The sequence below is a fragment of the Ambystoma mexicanum genome, chromosome 4q (assembly GCF_040938575.1).
Source record: "Ambystoma mexicanum isolate Mex_15411 chromosome 4q, UKY_AmexF1_1, whole genome shotgun sequence".
NCBI lineage: Eukaryota > Metazoa > Chordata > Amphibia > Caudata > Ambystomatidae > Ambystoma > Ambystoma mexicanum.
In genome coordinates this window covers 661,864,728-661,890,290 of record NC_090928.1, presented here as the reverse complement: position 1 = coordinate 661,890,290, position 25,563 = coordinate 661,864,728, and the positions used below count along the sequence as shown (strand labels likewise).

Here is a 25,563-nt window from a genome sequence, read left to right as displayed (position 1 = left end):
AGAGTTCTTGAGCCCACCCATATCAAAGGGAGAACCCTTGATTGGATTGCTGACCACAACTGCATTATAGCCACTCTCACCATCTCACCCCAAATCTGGTCAGATCACCATCTAATCTCATTCTCCTTGGACACTGCCACCCCCAAACTGCAACAACCGTGTGCACCTCCTGCACTTACCAGAAACAAAAAAAACATGACACTAGACAAACTACTCCCCGGCATCTTGCCCACTTTGGACGCTCTACCTGACAACCTTAACCCTAACAGCCTAGTGGAAGAATTTAACAATATCATGAACAAAACTCTTGACAACATCGCACCACTCAAGCTCAGAAACAGCAAGCCAAAGAACCACCTGAACAACTGGTTCACCCCTCTCTTAAAAAATCTGAGATTAGAAAAAAGGAAATGGGAAAATACATGGAAAATTAACCCCAGCCCAGAAAATAAACTGAAATTAGCTAAAATCTCTTCTCATTACAAAAAAGAAATCATCTCAGCTAAACAAGAGACCTACAATAACAGAATCACACAAGCCAAATCAAGTACTAAAGAACTGTTCACTATACTCAGAGAACTGGAAAACCCAATAACACCTCAAGACAACTGTCTTAAAGATAAAAAGTGGTGCTCCGAAATCCAGCAAGCCCTCTCTAACAAAGTCCGAAACCTCCAAAAGAAAATAGAACTAAAACGTGAGACCCTAGCACCCAATATATTACCGCCTATCAAGACACTTCCTAACTCCAAACCCACTACGCAATTCCACTTCTCCAAAGTCTCCATACTAGAAGTAGAGAAAGTAATACTCGGTCTAAAACCGTCCAACTGCAAAGGAGACTTATGTCCAGCACAACTCATCAAAGATGCAGCACGAGATCTAGCACCATTTATCACCAAGTTAATTAATGCCTCCTTTACCACAGGCATTATCCCCAGTAACTTAAAAGAGTCCTGGGTGCTCCCACTCTTAAAAAAGGCTACTCTAGACCCCACTATACCCACTAACTATAGACCTATTACTACGGTACCGTTCCTTCTGAAGATACTGGACAAGGTGGCATATATACAAATCCAGAGCTTCCTGGAACAAAACCAACTACTAGGCTCCCGACAATCTGGCTTCCGCCCTCTTCACGGTACAGAAACTGCATTGATTGACCTGAAAGCCCAAATAGACAAAGTAAGAGATTCTGGAAAACCAGCACTCCTCCTGCTACTAGACCTATCGGCCGCTTTTGATTTAGTGGACCATAAAGTCCTATGTAACCACCTAGATTCAGCAGCACACTTCTCCACTGAGGCTATAGCATGGATACAATCCTTCCTCAGTGACCGCACCATGAGGGTTTTCTCACCTATAGCAGCTGCAGACCCCATCCCTATTACCTGCGGTGTGCCACAGGGATCATGCGTTTCACCAACGCTATATAACATATTCACTAAGCCCCTGTTTGATGATCTGGACCATCTGGGTATCAGGTATACCAACTACGCTGACGATACCCAGATCCTCCTCCCACTCACAGGGGTTTACGAAAAAGATCTAGCAATGGTGAACAAAATATACAGCATCGTTCAGGCATGGATGGCAACCCATGGCCTATGCCTGAACGATGATAAAACTGAGCTTCTTATCCTAGGCACCGCACCCCTCATCAAAAAACTAAGCTCAAACTACTCTTCCTTCATCATAGATGGGAACTGCATACAAGTTGCCAAAGAAGTTAAAACATTAGGCATCTACCTTGATTCTACCCTATCATTCTCCAAACAGGTAAACTCCCTAGCTTCCTCGACAGCCTACACATGTAAGCTCATTAGAGCAGGAAAACAATTCCTTTCCCAGCACAGTTGTCTAACATTAGCCAGAGCCCTTATCATCTCTAAACTAGATTATTGTAACGCACTGTACATAGGAGCCACTAAATCTATCATAAACAAAATCCAGATACAGCAAAACAAGGCCCTCCGAGCGGCATTGAACATCCCCAGGAGAGAACACATTACATTAATAAGAAGGAAACACAAATGGCTCTCCACCCATGAGAAAATCAGACTCAAAACTGCATCTCTCACATACAAATCCCTACACAACAAAGCCCCCCAATATCTTAAGGACAGATTCACCAGAACACACCCCACAAGACAAACCAGACTTGCTTACACCAATCGCTTACAAGTTCCACGCTTTAAACTGACCACCATAGGCGGAGCTAGCTTCCCAGTCAAAGCTGCTCAATTGTGGAACGAATTACCCACTACTGCGAGGCTAGAACACTCCTTTTCCAAATTCAGGCAAATTGTAATCAACTGGCTAACGACAGCAACTGCTAATTGAACCCATGATAATGCTCACGCCTGTTTGCTACACAGTATCTGCACCATACGATTGTAAACTTGTATTGTAAACTTGCACCTGTAACTGGTAATGTCTGTAACTGGTAATGTCTGTAACTTGTAACTGTAACCTGTAACTTATGCTCTAAGCTGTACATATTCTTACTTTCTGCGCCCTTATACCCCAGGGTCCGGTGCGCACAATAAATTCTAAACAAACAAAACAAACAAACAAGTAAGCACTTGTTGCCTGCTTCACGATGCGCTCTGTCTTTTCATTTTGCAGGTACAAGTTCGGAGCGGCTGCAGGGTGCCGGAATACCCACTGGGTTAGTGTGGAAAGGAGTAATGGCACGTGAGTATTAAAGTTCCCCAATGTCTTTAAACGCACCTTGTTTTGTCTTTCAGATGCGGGATGCAGCGCCGAAGGCCTCCGGAGCGTGCGAAGAGTTGGTAAGCTTTTGTCTTTCAGATGCCGGAATGCAGTGTGAAGACCTCCGGAGCGCACGAAGAGTAGGTAAGCCTTTGTCTTTCAGATGCCGGAATGCAGCGCGAGGCGTTGGTGACAGCCGATGGACCAGGTAAGTGAAGAGCTGTCACTGAAGACCGTAATGCTAACCTGTTCTTTCTTGTCTTTATAGGTGTTGCTGAAGACTGGATTCAGGATGGTAAGCCTTTTTCCTTAGGCCCAGGATCAGATGCAGAAGACACGATGAGCATTCTGCTGCAGAGGATGCAGAATAACGCAAAGCAAGATTCATCCATCGGGTGTGGTTTAAATAGCCTCCTGTAGTGCTTAGGTGTCTCCTTCCACAGCCACGCCTATGTAAGAAAAGAGTTCCTGCTTTCCAGAAGAGTTCCAGTGTTCTGAATCTAGGGAGTGGCTCCTGCCCCACCCAACAGGAAAAGTAGTTCCAAACAGAAGAGGATCAGAGGCTCAACTGGCAGGCAAGTAAGCAGCATGGTCTGCTGCAGGTAAGTCCACCCAAGCATTATGAGCCCGGCGCTTCCAGCGCTGGGACTGGGCATATTTATGAGCCTGGTGCCACTGGCGCCAGGACTGGGTCCAAAAGGTCCCAATTGGGACTGGTTGGCACTCGGAACCTGGGTTATGGATCTGCTTCCAAGGGAGTTGGGAAAACCCTGACCTTTTGGAAGCAGAGATCATGACAATTAGCTTGCTGCTGGGGTCCTTTGTTATCACTTATAGCTTGGGGAGCCCCACAGTTCAGCTGTATTCTCTCCAGGTCTTACTTTCTGGTCCTGGAGTACTTCAGCGATCAATGCATGTGACCCCTACATAGATTTACCATCCAATTGCCTCCCTGTATCGTTGCTGGAGTTGTTTAACCAGTGCAGGCTCCTGTACTTTGGGACACCCACGTGGTGCCTTCTCTCATGGAGTAATCCCCTACTTCATAGTCAGTGAGATCTCAGTCTAGGAGCTTCTCTGCATCCAAGCCATACATTGTGTGTTATGTGTCACCGGGGATCGATCCACAGTGGTCTTCGCTACTCTCCGACAGCTCTCATAGGCATCGGGTTTATGAGGACTCATGTGCCCGCTGCGAACATTGTCCCTGCAGCGTTTTCAGCCAGCTGCTGTGTTCATCCATCTGTCATGTTACATTCCCGCTCTGTGTTCTTTTGACTCACAGTTCTTTCCTTTTTTTGTGAAGCGGGTGCCATTTTGATTACTTCCTCAAGGGATTCTCTCCAATCTCTTTTCTTCGCCGCTGAAGTTCTACTCCATGGATCGTCACAAACATTTGACCATTATGCTCCTCGCATCTTCCCACAGCAGTATCTTCATTTTTGTCACAAGTGCACTAATCTCAGCATACGCGCAAAGCAGGATGTTGAAGGTTCTGCAGCAGTCTCTAGGAGACACGTCTTATCCCATGGCTACTTAGCCACGCCCCTCTGACTGTGCAAGAAGTTAACCACAATCGGGAAGGTACACATTCTCGCCACTGAAAAGTGAAGAAAGTATGACGAAAAATGTTCTCTTTCCTCTTGGTACAAGGCCCAAAGTGAGCTGCACCAAAACATAATTGGAATATGGTTAAATTAAATCTACAACCTGTGCACTCATCAGAACTTGTACTTAGCCTTGTACTCGTCCTTCCCAGAGGTAAATAGCATGACTTGTAGACTCTGCTGTGACATTTCTAAATATACACTACCCCGACACATGACTAAAGACATATAAAGAGACAACTAGGGAGAGACACTCTTTTGGTGCCTATCTGATGAACAGAAAAGACCAGCCAGGGATCCTCTCCCTGTTGCAAAGCCCAGAGAGAAGGCCCCAAACATGAGGCGATCTTTAACTGCTCCATTTAGAGGCCTGGTAAGAGGCCCTAAATGTGCTTTGCATCATCAGGTACATGTCAGTTATGTCAACCTCTGGACATCCGAGAATAACCAAACTGGAGCGGACATTTAATTTGGGCAGGTGGAGCAGACCATCGCTAGGCCTTTGAGTCTTCACTTCAACAGGATCACCAACTACCAGACAAAGGTTAAAGTATCGTCTGGAAGAGCCGAAAGTGTAGTAGATTACTGACAGAACAGGAGGGAGCCATTCCATGTCGGGCACACTGCCCACCCCATAAATCAAAAGAACAAGTTAGAGAAAGACGCAGCTTGACCCCAAGCTACTGCCTGTACTCAGGGACTGCCCCAGAGTAAAATATAACATCACAAAGCCAGAAACCTGAGAAAAATGTTATCTGGGTGCCCAACAAATTCAACACAGTAGTGTGTGGTTGAAGTGAAGGGCACTCTACATTGCGGTGGATCCGTGCATAAGATTCGTAAACCTGTCAAGGGCTGTGAGAACACTAAGACGTTTTGCAGTCTAATGCAGTCTGCAGCTGCTTGGACCCTTAACTGACAATAGGCAAAATAAATGCCCTGCCAAGCAAGTTCACTGTTGCCTAATCAAATACTGTATATGAATAACTAAATGAAGTTACACGTTTATCTGTTTAAGTGCATTATATAGAGATTAACATTAACATTTATTATTACTATTGCTGCTTCTATTTGTTTGCATAAGTGTAAGGTGATCTTGGAGCCTCCCCAAAACTCCATCACAATTACATAACACATCCACACAATCAGAAACTGCTGCCCTTGCGGACACAGGTACCTGCTCTAGAATAGGTGATGCTTGCCCTAGCACCAGGAAAGCCACAAAACAAGAATTAATAACAGCATTTCCCGTGTCAAGCGGTTAGGCTTAATACGTATGTGGAGTTCAAGTATGTTCTACCGGTTTTCTTGGTTACCTTGTTTGGATTCCAGTCTGTCCGTAACTCTGGTTATTGGATATCCCTGCCGGTATTGATTGTTTATTTTTGATTGTTTGTTTATTTGTATAGAGCCTATACACAATGTGTTTCAAAGCGCTTCAAGGAGGGAGGTAACAAAGGAAAATACAGTTACATTCTTACAGGTCCTTGAAACAAATCAGAATGTGAAAAATAACTATCCTTTTATAACAGATAGTATAAGTGCATGGAACAACAAGGGGGAGGAGGGGAGGTGAAAAAGGAGACAATACTTGCAGTAACATTACTATGCCTGGTGACAATTGTTGCAGTGCAAGAGTGACAATAGGAGGGGAGGTGAGGTGAGGGGGAGGGAGAGAAGGGAAGAGGAGAGGAACATACAAGTGACTATCTTAAGGGGTCAAAAGACTGATCAAGGTAGTGCTGGGAGGGAGAGGGAGGGGAAAAAAAGAGGGAAAAAGGGGGGACAAACAAGCCATTATCAAAGGTCAAGGGACAATGTATTGTATTGTATTTATTTATTTGCATTGTGCGTCGGGGCCTGAGGCAACTGAGCGCACATCTTACATTTTATAACTTCACATTGTACATCAGCGGATATCAACAATTTACAGTATCATACAACAGGAGAGGTGATAATTACATAGTTAACAGGTACATATATACAGGGGCAAATATAAAAAGACAGTAATAGCAGTAGGATAGCTAAATGATGTTTTAATTCCAGAGACCTGCTTTGACCTTATTCCTAAAGATCGTAAATGAGGGCTCAGTTCTTGTGGGGAGTGGGAGTGCATTCCATTTTTTTGCAGCAAGAACAGGGAAACTAACTCCACCCGCCCTTTGTTGGTTGAAACGGGGTATATTTACGCAGCGAGTTTGGGCTGTTCTAGTAGCTCTTACCGAAGTATGCCGTGTAAAGGTGTAGCAGAGGTAGGATGGCGCTTGATTGTGTAGGGACTTACGTGTTAATGATAGAACTTCGTGGTCACTTCTTTGATGTTTAGCCATTTGAGGTTTTGTCTAGTTGTGGAAATGTGCCGTTTCTTTGGGATGTTACATGCTGATCTAACTGCATTGTTCTGCATTACTTGCATTTTGTTTATGTTTTGTTGCTAGGTACCTAAGTAAAGCGCATTGCAGTAGTCTAGTTTGGATAACACTAGTGCTCTTGCTCCTGATCTGCAGTTTTTTGTGGATAGGTATGGGCGACAGGATGTAATAAGCTTGCATGTATAAGCTGTGGCTGATGCAAGTGCGTTAGTTTGTTTCTTGAAGGATAGTGATGCGTCAATGTGTATACCAGTGTTTTCACACTGTGTGCTACATTAATGGTATTGCCATCGATGATGAAGGTTTTGAAGGCAGTATTTAGTTTGCTCAATTTGGTAGGGGATCCAAGTAGGAGAAGTTCAGTTTTGTCGTCGTTTAGACATAAACCGTGGTTGGCCATCCAGATTTGTATAATGCTGTAGATATCAAAGTTTTGGTGTCTGCAGTGTAGTCACCAGTGATAGGGATGATGATCTGGTTGTCATCAGCATAGTTAGTATACGTAACACCCAGATGGTCAAGAACATCGAATAAAGGTTTAGTGAAAACATTATAGAGTGTTATTTGGATATAGGCTGCTCGATTCAGTATTTTCAACAGAAAAGGGACCGTGGTGATCGGCCGGTAGTTGGATGGGTTATTCGGGTCGAGCGTGGGCTTTTTTAGCAATGGAAGTACCCATGCATCTTTTAGACTGGTAGGCACAAAACTCGTAGCAAACAAAGCATTGATAAACTTAGTAATGAATGGAGAAAGCACAGAGGCTGCTTCTTTGATTAAAGTGGCTGGACAGATATTGCCCTTGCAATTAGAAGATTTAAGTTTAAGTATGATCTGTTCAACTTCTTCGATGGATAGAGGTTGAAAGTTAAATTGTGGCAGTGCTGCCAGCAGTGGAGCAGGCGGATTGGGAGGTAGGATGTTAATGAGTTTTTTTTCGCGTTGATTTTGTCGAGTAGCATTGTAATTTTGTTTTGGAGCGCATTTTGAATATTAGTACACCATTGAGTATCTTTGATGCAAGGGTCAGGTATGGGGGCAGGTGACTCGAGTTCTTTTCGTATATTGAACAATTCCTTCGTATTTGAATCCGCTTTCGCTATGCGGTCATTGTAATTATCTTTCTTTGCTTGGATAATGACTGTTTTGTAGTTGAATGACACTGCACTGAATATGTCTTTATTCTGTGCGGACGGGAGTTTTTTCCAATTTGACTCTGCTGGCCATTTCTCTTTCCTAAGGATCTTTAGGTGGGGTGTGTACCATTTGTTTATGTGGGCAAGAGGCTTAGACTTCTGTAGTTTTAGTGGGGCAAGCGTGTTGATAGCTTTGGTCATAGTCTCATTATACAGATTCACTAGATCAGAAGGGTTAGAGTGTCTAGAATTAGTCTGAGTTAAAGGATGTAGTAGTGGTATCAGATTTTCTAAGGTAAGGTTCCGTTTACTTCTTGCCATTAATGCTGGTCCCTTAGTAGGGGTGGTACGAGTTACTGTTATATCAATAGCGAAGGTGATTAAATGATGGTCTGTCCAAGCGCAGGGTGTGTTCCCCAACATCTTGATGGAGCAATTAAGATCTGCTAGCCAGTCTAGAGTGCGTCCCTTGTGTGTTGGACTGTTCACATGATGTGTAAACCCCAACTCTGACATTGTGTCTTTAAGTGTGGAGGCATTACCATCTTTAGGATCGTCGAGACCTAGGTAAAAAAAATCACCTAGGATTATAATTTGGGATTTACATTTGGTATTGTCGGATAGCAGTTGTGATATGTCATTTTCAAAGGTGGTGGTGCCACCTGGCGGTCGGTAGATCAGGTGCATGGTGATAGTGGCTGTGGCAGAAGTGGAGAATTTAACAGTCAGTAGTTATGCTAAGGGAAGGTGGTCGTTAGTTATTCTCAGTTCTAGCGTTGTTTTGTAGATGACAGCTGCGCCACCTCCTTTACCTTGATTCGAGTCTCTATCAGCTCGAAGGATAGAGTAGTTGTCAGGTAGGGATAATGCTAAAGCCGGGCCAGATGTAGGGTTCAACCAAGTTTCAGTTAAAGCAATGATATCTAGATCATTATCGGTCAGAATGTCAAATATGTCCAATGCATGGGCTTGGAGGGACCTGGTATTTATGAGTCCTACTTTGATTACATTAGGGATGTTGTTGGGTTGAGTAGATCAATTACTTTTGTTTAGCATTTTAGCTGTGGGTATATCTAACGTTGCCTTATGAGTGTGGTCTATTTTGTTGATCTCAGGGATTTTGGGAGATAGGTGCACTTTAGTTCAAGATCCTAGTCTCCAGTTTCTTAGTTGTGTGTTGCAGGGTTAAGTAATCTTTATAGATGGACAGTACCCATGAAAGGTTTTTTGATGAGGAGGAGTATTGCAGTATTTATAGTTGGTATTGGGTAGAGGGTGAGTGAAGTTGACATAGGGTGACATGTCAACGCAAAGTTTTAAGAACGTAGTTGGTGGGATGTCTGTCGAAGATGGTAGGTTAGATGTCATTGTTAACTTAATGATCGGTGTGTTAGGGTGATGTTGGTGATCCATATTTGGATATTTGACAATAGTTGTGATAGCCACTTAGTTAAGTGGGGTGGAGCCATAGACAATGTTATAGAGGCCTAAAAGTAGTCATAGTTGAGGTGACATTCTCGCTATAAGTTATTTGTAGATTAGGACCTAGGTAAAGGTGTAGTAAGGTAGTGTGACTATCAACAGAAGGCATTTTCATACAATCTTGGCATTGTTAATAGAATTAGTGTGCAAGCATACAAAACAGCTTGCATCTGCGATTCCCGTGAGGATCAGAGGAATCAAGTGAACTTTATACAGTCTTAATTGTTCGTAACGAAAAGTTTTTAGGCTAGGTCACAGTAAGCAGGTTAGTCCTGTTTGGATGTGCTCCAAAGTACTCGCATGACCACCTCCATCCGCAGACAGCCCATGGGCCTTAGGAGCCGGGCCTTGGTGGGCGGGCCACCGGCTTTCGCCGGTACTAAAGTACTAACAGTAACACTTTGCACTAACTACTAAAGGGTAACAGATTTGTAATAGTGCCTAGATTCACAAGTCCATACATGAACAAAAAGTACTTTGATGATGAGTAAGTGTTAAAATAGTAGAGATGAAAAGGGGGAAGGGTGGGGCAAGAGGGCGGAAAATGGACACAAGGGCACAAGATAGACACGGGGGGCAGTGAGGGCAGACAGATGGACACGGGGGGCAGTGAGGGCACACAGATGGACACGGGGGGCACACAGATGGATATGGGGCAGTGGAGGCGCAAAAATGGACACGGGTCACAGATGGACAGGGGGGCAGTGGGGGCACACAGATGGACACGGGGTCAGTAGGGGGCACACAGATGGACACATGGGGCACACAGATGGACACAGGGGGCACACAGATGAGCAGGGGGGCCGTGGGGGCACACAGATGGACAAGGGGGGCAATGGGGGCACACAGATGGACACGGGGGGCAGTGTACCGGGGTAGACAGGGCCTTTGTTGTGACCTTAGATGTAAGGCCAGCTCCCGCCTCCCGGATGCAATGATTGGCTTAAGGGCCAAGAGCAACCAATGGGAGGGTGGGGGAACAGGGCCAACCCAAGGCTGCAGGATAAGATGGGATTTCCATGCGGCTATGTTGGAAGGCCATAGAACAATGAAGCTGGACCAAGGTTGCCAAAAGAAGGCACAAATATGCAGTGAGGACAGAGGCACAATAAAGGAGCTCCATCAAAGTTAATCCATAACGTGCACAATGTCAAAAAGTCAATTTACAGCATTTTTTCGGTAATTTTTGCCGCGCCACGTGAGCTTCCCCAAAGACACCAGGCTTACCCCAGTAATTATGGAGACGGTTGCAGGAAGCATGGTGGGGGCAGGTGGTGAGCACCCAACGTCGATGGAGTTCAACAGGAGAAGGGGAGAGTGTAGAACATATAGAATATTTATTTATTTATTATTTATATAGCGCGCAAGCAGCCCAGGGGCATTGAGGCGCTGTTACTTGCAATAACTGGTACAGGCATGATAGCGATTGTTAACACATTATGAATACTACAAGATATCATAGTGTTGTTACAGATTGCATTGGGACGTATATTACAACATATATGATAAGTATTCGTGCTGGTGTCGGGCCTTATGTGAAGAGGGTAGTTTTCAGAGTTTTGCGGAAGGTGGTGAGGGAGGCCTCGGATAGTGGGAGGTAGGGCATTCCAGTGAGCGGGCGCGAGATAGGGGAAGCTGGATCCGCCCGCTTTTACTCTTTTTACTAGTGGCATCGAGAGCATGTTGGTGTACGGTGATCTAGTTGGCCTGGTAGTGGAGACGGGGTGGATCCTTTGAGAGAGGTATGCTGGAGCAGTGAGGCGAATGCACTTGTGGGTCAGTGTCAGGGCTTTGAATACGATCCTTTCCTTTATTGGGAGCCAGTGGGCTAGTTTTCTGGCTTCAGAGATGTGTTCTCTTTTAGCAATGCCTTGGACTGCACGGAGAGCATTGCTCTGTATTACTTGTAGTCTCTCTAAGTTTTTGTTGGAGGTTCCTAGAAAGAGTACGTTGCAGTAGTCTAGCCTAGAGCCGGTGATGGCTCTGGCTATGTTGGTGCAGTTCTCTTTGGAGAGAAAGGGTCTGACTGCGTTGATAAGTTTGGCATGATATGCAGCTGCGGAGGCTATTGCGTTGACTTGTCTATCCATGGATAGGCTGGAGTCCAGGTAGACTCAGAGTTTTGACAGAATCGGAGACTGAAATTTTAATGGAGTCAATGGTGAAGTGACTGAATTGAGCATCTAGATTTTTTAGCGTGTCGGGGGAACCTACCAGGAGGAGTTCCGTCTTGTCAGAGTTGAGGCATAGTCCGTTGTCTGCCATCCAGGCTTGGATGGTGTTGTAGAGGTGGTTGAGGGTCAGGGAGTCAGTGTCATAGTTACCTTTGAGAGTGAGGAGGATCTGCGTGTCAGCGTATTTGGTGTAGGAGATGCCCATAGCGTCGAGGATGAGGAAGAGGGGTTGTGTGAAGATGTTGTATAGGGTGGGGGGGAGACCGGAGCTTTGGGGTACACCACAAAGTATAATGGTTGGTGATGCGGCGGCTAGGTCAGAGAATACTTGCATGGTTCTGTCTTGTAAGAAGGAGGCGATCCAGGCTGTGGCCTCTGGGGAGAATTTGGCAGTGGAGGAAAGGTGGTGGCATAAGACGCCATGATCCACAAGGTCGAAGGCCTCCGATAGGTCAAGGAGTAGGAGAAGTGCTGGTTTACCCAAGTCTCTAGCATCGTCCATCTGGTTTTTCAGGTCAAGTAGGGCGGTTTCGGTCCCGTGTCTGGGCGGAAGCCAGATTGGCGGAGTCCAAGGAGTTTGTTCTCTTCAATGAAGTGCTGGACCTGCAAGGTAGGCTGCTTTTTCCAATATTTTGAGGAGGAATGGGACAGTGGTGATGGATCTGTAGTTGTTGGGGGAGGTGGGATCGAGAGTTGGCTTTTTCAAAAGAGGGCGGACCCAGGCTTCCTTGAGGGAGGCAGGGACTTTCCCTGTGGTAAAGGAGGCATTCACAAAGGCTGTCAGAAATATGTAGAATGATATAGAATGTTAGAACAAGTGAATAGAAATAGAATGAAAGAAAAGTACATGAATTGAAAATTAAATAAAGAAAAACGCAAGTGAAAAGTAAACAAAGAAATGGCCATGGGTAGAGATGGAATGGTTTACGGAGGGATGGGCCTACACTGCAGGGCCCTATGGACACTGACGGAGGGGTGGGGGGCTGCTTAAGAAGCCACACCCAGCACAGAATAATCCTGAGGTGTGGTGGAGAAACAGATCAGCTCCTGGCCTGATGCAATAAAGTTTGCTGCGGCAATTGCGACTTCCACCTTTGGAAACTAGCCCTGCCTCTTTATTTCAGGGAATCCTCAGGCGGTCTTGGAAGGGTAGGAGGCTGAATGTGGTCAGAGATGCTACAACCAGGGGAGGCGCAGTTGTAGATGTCCCCGCTAAGAAAATGACAGGCGAGAAGTGGGATAAAGACGACTGCATAGGCATTTGTTTTCTAAAGCTATATACAATTTATTACGGTTTCAGAAAGGAGGCGCTTGCAGATGTGCATCGAACAACACAGAGTTGAATGCACGACTCAAGCGGCTCGGATGTGGCTGCAGGCAGAAAGACAGCTGAGAAAGGGAGGGCGCTCCATGATGCCACTTTATGAACCGCCACTGTGATGCTTCCGTGCCTCTGGATCATAACCTTCCCATTATCAGACTCCAGGCACACTACTGGGACATCCGTGGGGTTGCAGGTGAGCTGTGCAGCTTGCTGAGCAAGGACAGATATCACACTGGTGTGCTCATCGGAGAGGCTTCCACGACAGCCGATGTTCAGGCCCTGCGAGTCCGTGCATAGAATGCCAACGATGGACAGGTTCTTCGTCGTCTGCTCCAGCGCCGCCTCCATGCTCTGCTCTCCAGCCTCTTCAGAGCATTGGTGAACTCTGCTTTCAGACCCAGATTTTGTGCTGGGTTGGAGACTGTTGACCTTGTGGGTAAATGTGCAAGCACTGCCCATCTTCTTGGACTTAGACCTATATCCAGAACTCTTGTCGCATCTCCTTCCTGCTCCCCTGCCTTCTCCACACAACTTTTCTCTGCACCTTCCCTGAGGATCATTGACTCTGGACTTGCTCAGCATCAGTAATCAAGTCTTGTCCTCTTTGTCATCTAGATGCGTCTACATGCCACCAAGGATAGATCTTTGCAAACTGTACTCCATGCATGTTAGTCTGCTGGCAATAGAACGTCGGGCAGGATTGCCTGGGCCATTGACTCTGGGCACCACTAAGGGAGTTACATACCTAAGTTTCTCACTTCTTCTGGATCCCTGTGGTGAGTGAATGGTGTATAGAAACAGGGAGGGGCGGTGGTAAATGTAGCACTTGTTTGACTAACCTCTTTACATTCCTTGTCAGCTATGGAGAGAGGCTTGCAGTATTCCTACAGTCTTTTCACTTGAGCTCCCTGCAAAGGAGTTGCTCACAATCTCCTGGTTGTAGTGATTTCGGAGGGGAAGAGGGAGGAGGCACTTGCTGCCCTCCTGGGCTTTCACTTTGGTTTGTATCTTGCTGGGTCCTTACAATTGCACTCAACAGGTATACCATATAGAGGATATAGCAAGACCCTCCCCTGCACAAGTTAGCAATGTATACCTGGTTTTCCCTTTTGGCTTCACACAGGAGAAGGGGGATGCAATAGCATATTTCATAAGACAGTTCCTTAACAAGGGTGGTTTAGACAGGCAGACAGACAGAATAAGCTTCTCCAAAGGGAAGGAGCGTAGACGTCGCAGTTAAGGTGTAATCTGTTCTTGTCTGGGTGTCATTGTCTACAGGAGTGCTGGCACAGTATTTCAACCTCTGAAGTCTTTCACTAAGAACTAGGAGTTTTGAGATAAATTGCACTTCCTGATTCCGATTGAAAGGACCCAAATATATAGTATTTTTTTAAATGGTAAGACAGTGCTAGGTTCTACTAATACTTGTTTTGCATCTCCTGAACAAATTCTATTATACTACGTTTATAGAACATTCATACCTAGGGACACTGTAAACTCACAGCTTATGGCAGGGGTCTGCATCCTTTGGCTCTCCAGCTGTTTTGTACTTCAATTACTCTCTGCCCAATTCAGCATAGTCAATTGTGAAGGATCATGGGATCTGTGCTTTAAAACATCTGAATATCAAAAGGTTACACACCCTTGGCTTGAGATAATCCTCCACTGGTCAACTGTAAGTTTTCATTCAATATTGATTTATTTCCAGGCGTTGTGAAGGCATAGCACGTTGCTCGACCGCTGCTCCAAGGTTTACATGTTAATACTCATTGATACTGGCAAAGTTCTCCATTAAAAAAAAAAGTGCCTCCTCGTCATTTTTTATTATTCTATAGCTCTTCCACGCTTCATTCGTATTGGTGGCTCATATTCTGTTTCTGGTGTACTCTCTGTATGACCACAAATAGAACTATGAATGTAAAAGTATGACAATTTGTACATAACATTTCTGTAAGTTTAATTATGTTACCCAACAATCAACCACTAGTTTCGTTTACAAAGTTATGTATAGTACGTATCCGTTTTTAATGTTTTATGTGAGGGGCCGAGCAGTGGGACATAAATTGAACAATGGAGCTCACCTTGCATTATAGAAATATCTTAATTCTATAAGTATTCAGTTTCTTTACATACTGTGACGTTAGACTGAACAGTTGCCGTAAGTCAGCCTCCCAGACACAGGGTTTATCACTTGCCAGCCGAGCTACTTACTTTGGTGGAGGACCCCTACATTTTAAATACTCTTCATCAGCCCTACAGGTAATCAATCGGTGCACCAGCCACAAAGAAGCTCAACAAAAAATAAATGCTCCCAACAAAAAATAGAAAATGAATGATGTTCCGATCAGTGATACCAGTAATTTGAAGCCACTGAAAGGAACTACTAACAATGCTGATATGAAGGGGACAGTCAAAGTAAAAAAGTATCTTTTAATGTGCATAAATTACATAGATCTAAGAAGTATGGGTGACAAGATACATCAGTTTTAGAGATCAAATTTAGATTTACTTGCCTCAAAAATACTCCCATTAGGAATGAAATTACTGTTAACTTCCTAACAAATCATTTTATTCTCAAATTCAAACAAACCCCCTTATTTTATATTCTTCTGAAAGTCCACAAGGTTTATAAACCTCCACAGAGACCGATTGTGGCTGCAATTGGTTCTTTGTTAAAACCACTGTTTAAATATGTTGGCTTTTTTCGCAAGTATCATATATAATAATGGAGAAGGATCAAACTTCATTCAACATTAGGATGCTAATATATCTATATATTTATTGCATTCTAAGTGTACATGTTGTAATGAAGTGCAATGTATGTGTCATATGTTATATTGTCTATGTTCATTTATACATGATCAGGGATCAAAATCCTGGAATTTGGACTTGTACACCACATTTTTTGTGGTTTTGATTTTTTAAACTGGATGAATTAATAAAATGATTTATATTTTTATATTAATGTTCACATTGGTTAGTCCATTCTTTCAGGACACAATGTTTGTTAGAATACAGAGAACACAAATCTAATGTTGAATTCAGTTTGCTCCTTTCCTTTTTTATATATAATACTTACCTTTGTAACATGGACCTGTTCGAACATCAAGGACAACACTGACATGATTGTGTTAAAAGAATGGGGGTACACAAGAGGGCGACATTTTGGTCAGCCTTGACGTGGAATAGTTGTACACCAACATTCCGCAACAGGCAAGCCTGCTGGTGATTGAATTAGCTCTCGAGAGTAGAGTTTTTGCTGCAAACGATGTTCCCACTTCCTTTATAGTGCAATGTGCAAGAAAAGTGCTCACAGAAACGGTCCTCAGTTTTGAGAAAGATCTGTACAAACTGGTGAAGGGAACAAGTATGTGGGCTACCATCACCCCGGACATAGCAAACCTTTATGTTGCATCTTTGAGAATAAATTCATTTTTCATAACACTAATTCATTTGCTAAGCAAACAGTGAAAATGTCATCGATAAATCAACGCCAAATCACTGTTTGCAGAGGAACCAAGCAAGTACTGGACACATTTCTGGAGTGGCTTAATTGAAATGCAAATCTCAAATTTATAAAAACATTAAGCTGCAATGAAACTGCATTTCTAGACATCTGGATTAAAAAGATAGAAGGGAGACTCAACTTCACTTTACAAGAAACCAAACAACAAAAACAGTTTGTTACACTACAAGGGATTTGAGGCCATGCGGCATAATCTCCTGTACGGCCAAATTTTAAGAATCGGGATGAATTGCTCCATGAGAAGTTACTTTTTACAAGAGGCAAGAATTCTCAAACAAAACTTAAGGCTGCGTCGTTACCCAAAAAAAGATGATTGGGCAGTGCAACAAGTGATAATCTAACATCAATCGAGAGATATGCCTACAAAAACAGACATGCCCAGAGAATAGAATTGTCTGTCACCATGTTTAATCCTTCGAGCAATATATTAAGGAAAGAGATATGAAAAAAGGGCTCTTGGTGCGCACTGCAGGTTTCGATATTGACAAGCCTTTATTTGCTCTTAAGAAAAGCAAGAACATTGTCAAAATTTGGCACGAGCACAACATTCATTACTCAACAATAAGACCATTATAGGAATATTATGGGGGCTCCCCCCACGGATAGAACAATTTCCACATGTGAAATGTCCTATCTGTGCGCTTACCAAAAATATCAAAGAGATTGGCACTATGTGGATATTCACGCAATTTCACAATTGCGAATGTAAAAACGTGGTCTACGGAATTAAATGTCTGTGTAATCTTCTCTACATAAGAAAAATTAAGAGATTCAACAACGAATATGTGAGCACCGCTGTTGTGTGAGAAACCAGGTCCAAGACAAACCATTAGATGATCATTTTATTCTTAAACGAAATACTGCAGAGGAAACGTTCTGGTTTGTTACCCTCCAAGTCAGACAGAGACAAGGGGATGGCAACAGAGAGTTAATGTTAGATCAATACGGTCAGTAAAGGTTTAAAATGGGGTTCACTTATGACAGGTTAGGATGGTTGATGTCAGGAAGATGCCTCCTTCATCGCCTTGGGGTGAATGTATTGTACACTTCCCCTTTCTGGCAGTACAGTGTTTAGGGACTCTAGTGTCTCAACAGTTTACATAACAGGCCATATAAAATGTGGGTGCTGAGAACCTGACACGCATGTGTTGGTAATTTCGAGCAACACATTGTGGTGGTCCAGTAGTTCATCATGACGTAATCGCGTATCACGCTTACGGCCTGGCCAGAAGTGTTGAAGCGACGTAGGCAAGATTTATTAAATGCAGCAAGCTAGACATCCGCTGGACCACGAAGAGATGGTAGCAGTGGAAATTGCGTTAACGGTAAGCGATTTTAATGCGCGATTGAGCCGCAAGGAATAAATACTTGAACTGAACATGCATTGCACGATAGTAGGAGGAGTGGGGATCTTCTGATGCCAATTTAAAAAGATTGAGTGCAATCACAGATTCGGTGTCACCTTGGAGACTTGGACGACATTACTAATAGGGCAATAAAACATTAATGCATGGCTATAGTGTGCAGGTAGTAAAAGGAGCATGCATTGTTTGGTTAGCAATGACTTTTCTCAGAAACTGACGTGCATATGATGTTTATAAGACTAACGACACATGAAGGCACAGGCATATAATTAATTACATATATATATGGCTAGATTGTTGCACGTTCTAATGCATCGGGTCGCAATTTAATAAAGTAACATGTGCATATCTATTTGTTGTAGAATTGGTCCTTCTAAACCAGTCTGCTAAAAGAATGAGATTGGCCAACAGGAGGGAATTAAAGCCCATTCTTCAAACATACAGTGGGCATTTGAGAATGAGACATTCATTTATTTATTGAACATTTGTATGGATCCCAAGTGAGAGAAAGTTGTTATCTCGCTGACAAGATTAGGGCACTAAAACAATGTTCATACATTATTTCACAGACTGGTGATAAAGAGCAACCAAGAAAGAAAGCTTGAATAAAGGTTGCATTGTGCAGTAAAACATGTATCTTGAAGCTACATTGGGTACAGTCCACTGAGGTTTAAAGTGAGTAGCATTCTGCTTAGTTGGGAATGAGGGAGACAGAGGTGTTCTGAGATGTGTTGAAGTGTTTGACGTTTGTATATTTTATTCCAGGCGAAACAAAGTGGAAGTTTACAGTGATGTGATGACTGGGGTGAATTGGTGTCTGCTGTGAATCATTTTTCGTCCTGATGAAGGCCGAACATAAAATTAAGGGACATGAATGGATGTTCTGATCCCATTACGCACATCAGGAACACAGATGCGCCGACATGTTGTTACTGTTCAGATAGAATCGAGTTGATGTTTGTACTAGGAGATTAAGACCATCAACACTTGTGCCAGCTAGCAATTTGTAGGCATCTGTGTGTCTGCAGAGATCAATCTGTCTGTGCATTTACAAAAAGTGAAAGATACAGCAACAGACAGTTGGATGGTGTAATTGTAGGAAATGTCTAACCATCGTTATACAATTTAACTGACATTAATTGTCTGGAACTCATCAAGTCACTTTAATACTAACCCCATCACAAAAGCAATAAGTATGTTTTACATTTGTTTGGATTTTTCATGTGTGTCACTTGAGATTTTATATATTTTATGTAATTTTGTGAGAATAAAATATATATTTTTATAGACACTTGGAGAATGAAGAGCACAGTGTGTGAAGTAGATGGGAAGCAGAACGAGCGATTAGATGGGTGCTCCTGTTCAGAGTTGTGTATGTATGCTTTAGATTCTGTGAGGGGTCAGAAATGTGAGGCAGACAACTTTTGAATGATTTTTCAACATATGCCATTTTATTCAATTATAGTAGTTATAAAAATGCCTCACTATCCCTACTCTGACGAGGATTTCCCTGCCTATCAAAACTAATGGGAAACACTAATACTGGATGTCTGCAGTGGCGGCTGGTGACTTTGAAAGGTGGTGGGGCGTAAATTCCTGGGGGCGAATTAGGGAGCGAGCACACCCAACCCACACCAAGGGAGGAGCGGGAGGGTTCTCCCCCTTCTAGAAATTCTTTGAAAAATGGCTTTCAAAATGTGCAATTTGCTGTCCAAACCCACAGAAATATAACATAAAAGGCATTAGGTTTTACATTCTAATGGTGGTAACATTGTTCTTACGTGTGCAAGTGTGATGATGTATTTTACAGCGGCTAGTATTTGAGAATAGCTGGTACTATGAAGTTTGATACAACATAGTACCAGCTATTCTCAAATACAAGCTTGTATGCATAAAGAAATTGATTATATAGATATCCAGTAAGGATGGAAAAATATCATTTTGTCATGCTGTTACTGGCATTCATATGCGTTCATCCTCTTATTAAGGTGGGATTTTAGGCATTATTTGAAAGGTGAGAAACTAAGCTAAAAATGTACTTGTTTACCACTTAATTAATGAAACATTTGTTCTACCTCTTATGGCTGTCTGCCTCGCACAGTCGCCATTGCTTCAGTTGCTCAAAGTTAGAAACACGTGGAATGCACAGGTCACAGAAATAGCACATACATATTGCATGGAGAAAAATGCAACAGAAATAGTTTACTAAGTTTATTATTTTCAGTGGGAAAATGAGAGACTTGCGAGGAGTGGTATGTGGGAGCTGGGTGGCTAGTGGCATGTAGAGTACTAGGGAGAGATAGAAGCCTCAAGAAGCAAGAGTTTAAGAATGGACTGTGTCGGACAAGCGCAAGAGGAAGATGGATGCAGACTAGCAGCATTAGGTGTCTAAGTTTATATGATCACCACACATCACAAAAGGTACCATGTGGAGGTAGGAGTCAGAAAAGGCACGTGGTGGATGCTCAATGCAGCACGGCAGAGGAAAAAACAGTGCTCACTGCCCAAGTACACATTTCAGCGGTGTGATGTTGGTAGAAGTACTGCAGGAGTCAATTTTAAAAGGTGCACATAGATCATGGAGGCGCCATCCCGAAAATCACAAACTGAATAGAATGTATTTGAGGCTAATTTCATACTGGTAAAAATAAAGACCACCTTTTTCAAAGGTTTGGCTAGTGGCAGATACCCTTGTCTCACACAAATTAACAAACACGAGTTATACATTTATATGCCTAACTGAGCATTTCACATAGTAAGTCTCCCAGGGTGACTGCACATGGACTCCACGCCAGTCTCAGTAAAAAGCGTCTGCTAATGCAGCTGTTGATTAATAATCCATCCGTCCCTTCAAATTCCATCTTAACCTTATGTGTTGCTGATCTCAACTGATGCCAACATTATTGATAATGGCAATGGCATCCGTTGAGAACAGAAGTTGTTAAACAGGACTCCTCCTGGCCCCCACCCCTCAATGTCTGACTCACATGCACCAGGCCCTTGATTCTCCACCATTGAGTTATTTGCTATAAAATCATAAGCCAGAAAATCCATAACAAGTCACATGTTTGAATCCCGGCAAGGACAACTCAGAATTTCATTTGTCCAATGTTGCTAAATGAGCACCAACGTCGGTTGGGCTGACAATGATATATGTAAATATGTTATGTGTACAGCGCTTGGGCATAAGCCTATATGAATAACTGATATTAAATTAAAAAGGAAGTGTGTGCTAGAGGTCAAATAAATGCAAAATGACATGTCGACCGTTTTCTGTCCCTGCCTCGAGACAGGTATGTCAACCGTGTGTCAGGTAGACACTTAGGTGCAGCAGCAAAAACATATTGCCAACCACTCTGTGCCTGGCTAAAAACCTACAATATTCTAAATCCTCAATGTTTGGTGAATTGCCCAGAGTATGCAAAACCGTTAACATGGTTGTTGCAAGCATGGCAATGTAGGCCACATCGAATCATGCACTGATCACATGGATCAGGTGTTTCATCTTGTGGATTGAGATGCCAATAACTGGGGGAAAAAGGCATTTTGCATAGCGTGTCTATATACAATTTCACTGTTTCAACTGGCTGATTTGGAATCTGGCTACACAATTTCAGGTGAAATACGTGACTCCTTACGGGCACTAGCAGTCTGACTGCCTACGATGGCCTAAAGTAGCTAATATGTAAAGCGCGGAATAAGAGCTACTTTACGCAGCCAAAGTGAATACGATAAGTGCCGGCGTGATAAGTGTTCACTTGTTCACCTTCACCACAGTGTCGAAACTGTGTCACGGCCAGTGGGATGTGAAAATATGTACAGTGCATTAACTTGTTTTCATGACATTCAATGCACATTTGTTCATTAATACAAAATAATATAAAGTGAAAAACAAATATTCAAGAAAACCTGTTCACGTTAGATGAAGCCATTGCAAAGTGTGAACAACCATATATGTGGATGAACATGCATCAGGTAACAGTGCCTGCCAGCAGAGAGGCCAAGAAATGAATGGGCAGGTCTGCCTGCAAGGGTCACACAGCGTTGTCCTTCATTCCTGCTCATTCATTCACTCGTAGCATTATTATGGAAAGGGACTCCAACAACCCCCCTTTTCCCCCCCAAGGGAGAAAGCAAAGCCTGCCCTGTCTACAGACGTGTATTCATATCCACAGGATGAGCTGGAAAGGACAAACTGATCTCACTTTTTTTAAAAGTTAGTTAACTGCAATCGGAAAAAAAGGAGTGCCGTTTAATTCATGCAGAAAACACACGATTAGACACAGGGTAGGCTCTGCATCGGCGCAAACAACCAGGCCCTGCATCCCCCAGGGCAGGGCTCCAGCAGGACGGTGCTGCCGGAGCACTGTCCTGGGGAATGAAGGGCCAGGGCATTCACAAAGAAGTTAGTTTAACTTCACTTGCCTGGCAGAGTTGCTAGAAAGGTAGGCCATTCACGTGGTGGGCATGTTGGGCAGCTCTTCGCAGTCCACACTCAGCAGCACCGTCCACGAAGTGAGTGGCACGCACGCACCGTCACTACGCAGACGCCGAATGCCCATCATCATCATCACCACCACCCATCTACACTCAAATGTCATTGGCTGCTAAGCAGCCAATAACATTCAGTAAATATTTGTTGCTATGGGCTCTCTGATCAGATCTGGTGCGCTGTTTGCGCGCAGAGGTTAATAATGGCAGGGCCACCCCTCTAGCGCCCCGGCAGTAATGCAGATTGTGATGGGTTACGTAAAGTGCGTGGAGCTACGTTCTCCACGCACTTTACAGTAACAAAAGCTTCGTAAAATGGGACGCGCCCCTCTGTGTCAGCCAGCCCCGTGCCCAGTCATGAAGATGCAGATCGGGCAGCTGATAATTATTTTATTAGAGTGAATACAATGCCACCGTGCCGCGTAGCTTCTCACAATGATGCAGAGCAGAACAGATTCAGAACTTCTGAATTTGGTCTGCAGAAGGGAACTTGTTCAACAATAATCTCGCACACTGGGGGTCAGCTGGGGGGGCGGCGCCCCCCCGCCCTATGAAAGCGGCCGCCACTGGATGTCTGGCCTTCACACTTAAACATCAAATACATAAAGAAATATAAGGCAATTCATAGTAACATCAACAATGATATTCACAGTCTCTCTTGATAACCGGAGTGAACTCCCTTTCCCCAGGTTCCAAGGTAATTCAGTTCAATGTTCAACAAAAGAAAAAGGAAACAAGGAAATCCGTATTCTGTGATACAGTCTTAGTTCAGTTGTTAGTTCCTTCAAGGTTAAAGTAAAGTTCTGTTAACCCAAAGTTCCGACAACAAAAAAAGCTAAAGGTGGGCACTCAGTTGAAGGCTTTTTAGAAATGTATAAAAGCTGCATAGTACCGGGCGCCCTGTATGCCCTTGAATCTTTGCCTTCTAGATTCTTGGAACACTTGGACAAAATAGAAGGTAAATTGTGGAAACCAGCACTAAGACTTCCCGGATCCACTCCTATGGCCGCAATTAGATCTGAATTAGGCCTTACCTCTCTCACCACATTCTGGAAGATAAATTGCTGTAAACTTTATATAAGAATGCTATCCCAAAAGGAAGATGGTTTGCTAAAATTGAATGGTAGTTGTATGATTAAGATGAATAATAATAATTGTTACATGAAAGAACTTTGACATACTTCTACTAGCTTTTTAAAAGATATAAATTTGAAGCTCCCAGGTGAAATTATTGAGCCAGTTCACCTTATTAAAATTTTGAAAAAGAAAGCCATATGGCAGGACATGTGTATTAATCTTGACTCCCTTGGAAATAAGAAAAGGAATATGGTCTACAAGGCTTGGAAGCTTCTAAACCTAGACGCTATATAAGCAAATATGGAACTGTCCAGATTCAATATGTTATTAAGATTAAACCTTCTTTCTTGTCTGGAGTATGTGGGAGGATGGACAGGCATACCAAGAGATAAAAGGGTGTGTAGGCTGTGTAAAGGGGCGGTGGAAACTATCAGACACCTTCTTACGAAATGCGACAAATTAGCCGAACTTTATTATAAAAAGGGATATAAAGATTTAACCCATTATTTAAGAATGATATCAACTGATCAGTTCTGGTCAAGTATCTATATGGCTTCTTCTTTGATGTATGTAGGTGCAGCCTATTGTATATGGAAAGACTTAATTAAGAAATGGGAGGATGTAACTGTTTGAGTAGCCATACCTCTGAACACCAAGAGAGGTTGGAGGCTCAGATGCCTAAACTTAACAGATGTTCTATTTTGGAAAGCCTCAACGTCTTTAATGGGTTTTTAATGTCTCCCTCATTTCATTTTATTTCACTATTTCAGTAGCTCAGGATCTTAGAATTGTTGGTATTTTAGGATTAGAATATTATTAGGCGGTGGACCATATAAAATGATCACATTCGTCGAATGGTTGATTGATTAACTTATTTCACAATCTATATTGTTTTTAAAAAATATATTTAAATGTATATGTTAAACAATATCATATTTGTATGAATTGAATTCATATAAGTGTTTAAGGTTTTAATTAACCAATTACACTATAAATAAATGTCTTCTTGGTCAAATAAAGACTGTACACTTCCTCAAGATAGCATCACTATTATTCCCAGCCATGATGTTTCCCCGCAACTTCCAGTTGCCCAAGAAGAAATTACACAGTGCAAAGAAAATACAACTTCTGTAAATGTTGAAACATAGTTCTTGGTTAACACTTGCTATGTCTGTTTATAAAATTAGGAGTCACAGTAGGTCTCTTTTCCAGGACGACTTCAGAGCACTTCTACTTCCACTTCCACAACTTCAACAACAGTTTAGTATGAGGACCTACTCCTTTGCCTTATAGCATTCCACCTTTGTTTTTGCTACTGAAGTCTCACATCTACCAACAACCAAATACACCACCACAGCTTCAATACTTGGGGCGTAAAACAGGTTTTGGTTATGACAATATTCATGATCTGGTACTTCAACACCTTCAAGTAGACAAGGCACTCTTCTTCTGAAGCTTCCTTTTCAGAGGGCAGTCTCTTTGCCTCTCTTGTCTTTGTGCAACCAACAACAACCTAGAATTGCCTTTAGGACACACATCTCTCTTCTTCCTACTGACTTTGGCAATGTAGGTCCTATCAACTTCAAATAATGTTTAAAATAGCAAGCTTCCCTTCCCCAAGCTTGCCTTTATATCTCTGTCTACTGTTAGCCAGAATAATTACCCAGTAGCTTTGTCGCCATTCTCCTGGCTTCAGGTAATGCGTGTACACTTGTATCCTAGTCAATGCTGTGATTCTATATGGCTCACAGTACTGTTTAGATTGTTCTTTGGCTTTGGGAAAGGCCAGTTTCAGTCTCAATTGGCAAATTCCTTGCTCTCTCTTTGCTTGGGTAATGCTTGCTCACTCCAACTGATAATTACAATGTTTAAACACTTGACTTCTATCTGTTAGCAATTGTTAAATGCATTTATTAAGATTCAGAGGTCACTCTTCCTCCGAGAACTGTACTTAGGTACATGCAACCACTTCATGTGCCATACAAGGTTTAAGTTAAATAATTGATTTTCACAGCGGTTGGGCTTCACACAAGTGAAAGAGAAAATGTCCGATCACACTTGAGTTCTACAATTCAAGTTTTCCTTTGTTAAAGACTCAATGGTCAACTTTGCATCACTTCTATTCTTACGCGAGTGATTATTTAGCCAGCAGTGCTAGCTCAAGGAATCCGAATGGCTCAACTCACTGGCTTCTGGGTTCCTTTCTCTGCATGCTGCACAACTTCTGGCTTCACTTGGGACACACCCCTTTCCTCCCTGAAGAAGTCTCCGGTCCAGCCACTCAATTAAGGAGCC

At 43.0% G+C, this 25,563-nt stretch overlaps 1 protein-coding gene and 1 pseudogene across 3 annotated transcripts in view; both read right to left on the bottom strand.

Moving 5' to 3' along the window:
- EML6 (EMAP like 6) overlaps positions 1–25,563 on the bottom strand; it is a 3,038,586-nt gene that overhangs the window by 2,642,475 nt on the left and 370,548 nt on the right. The gene's annotated exons all lie outside the window — the stretch shown is intronic.
- LOC138468452 (ragulator complex protein LAMTOR5 pseudogene) lies at positions 12,775–13,158 on the bottom strand (annotated as a pseudogene).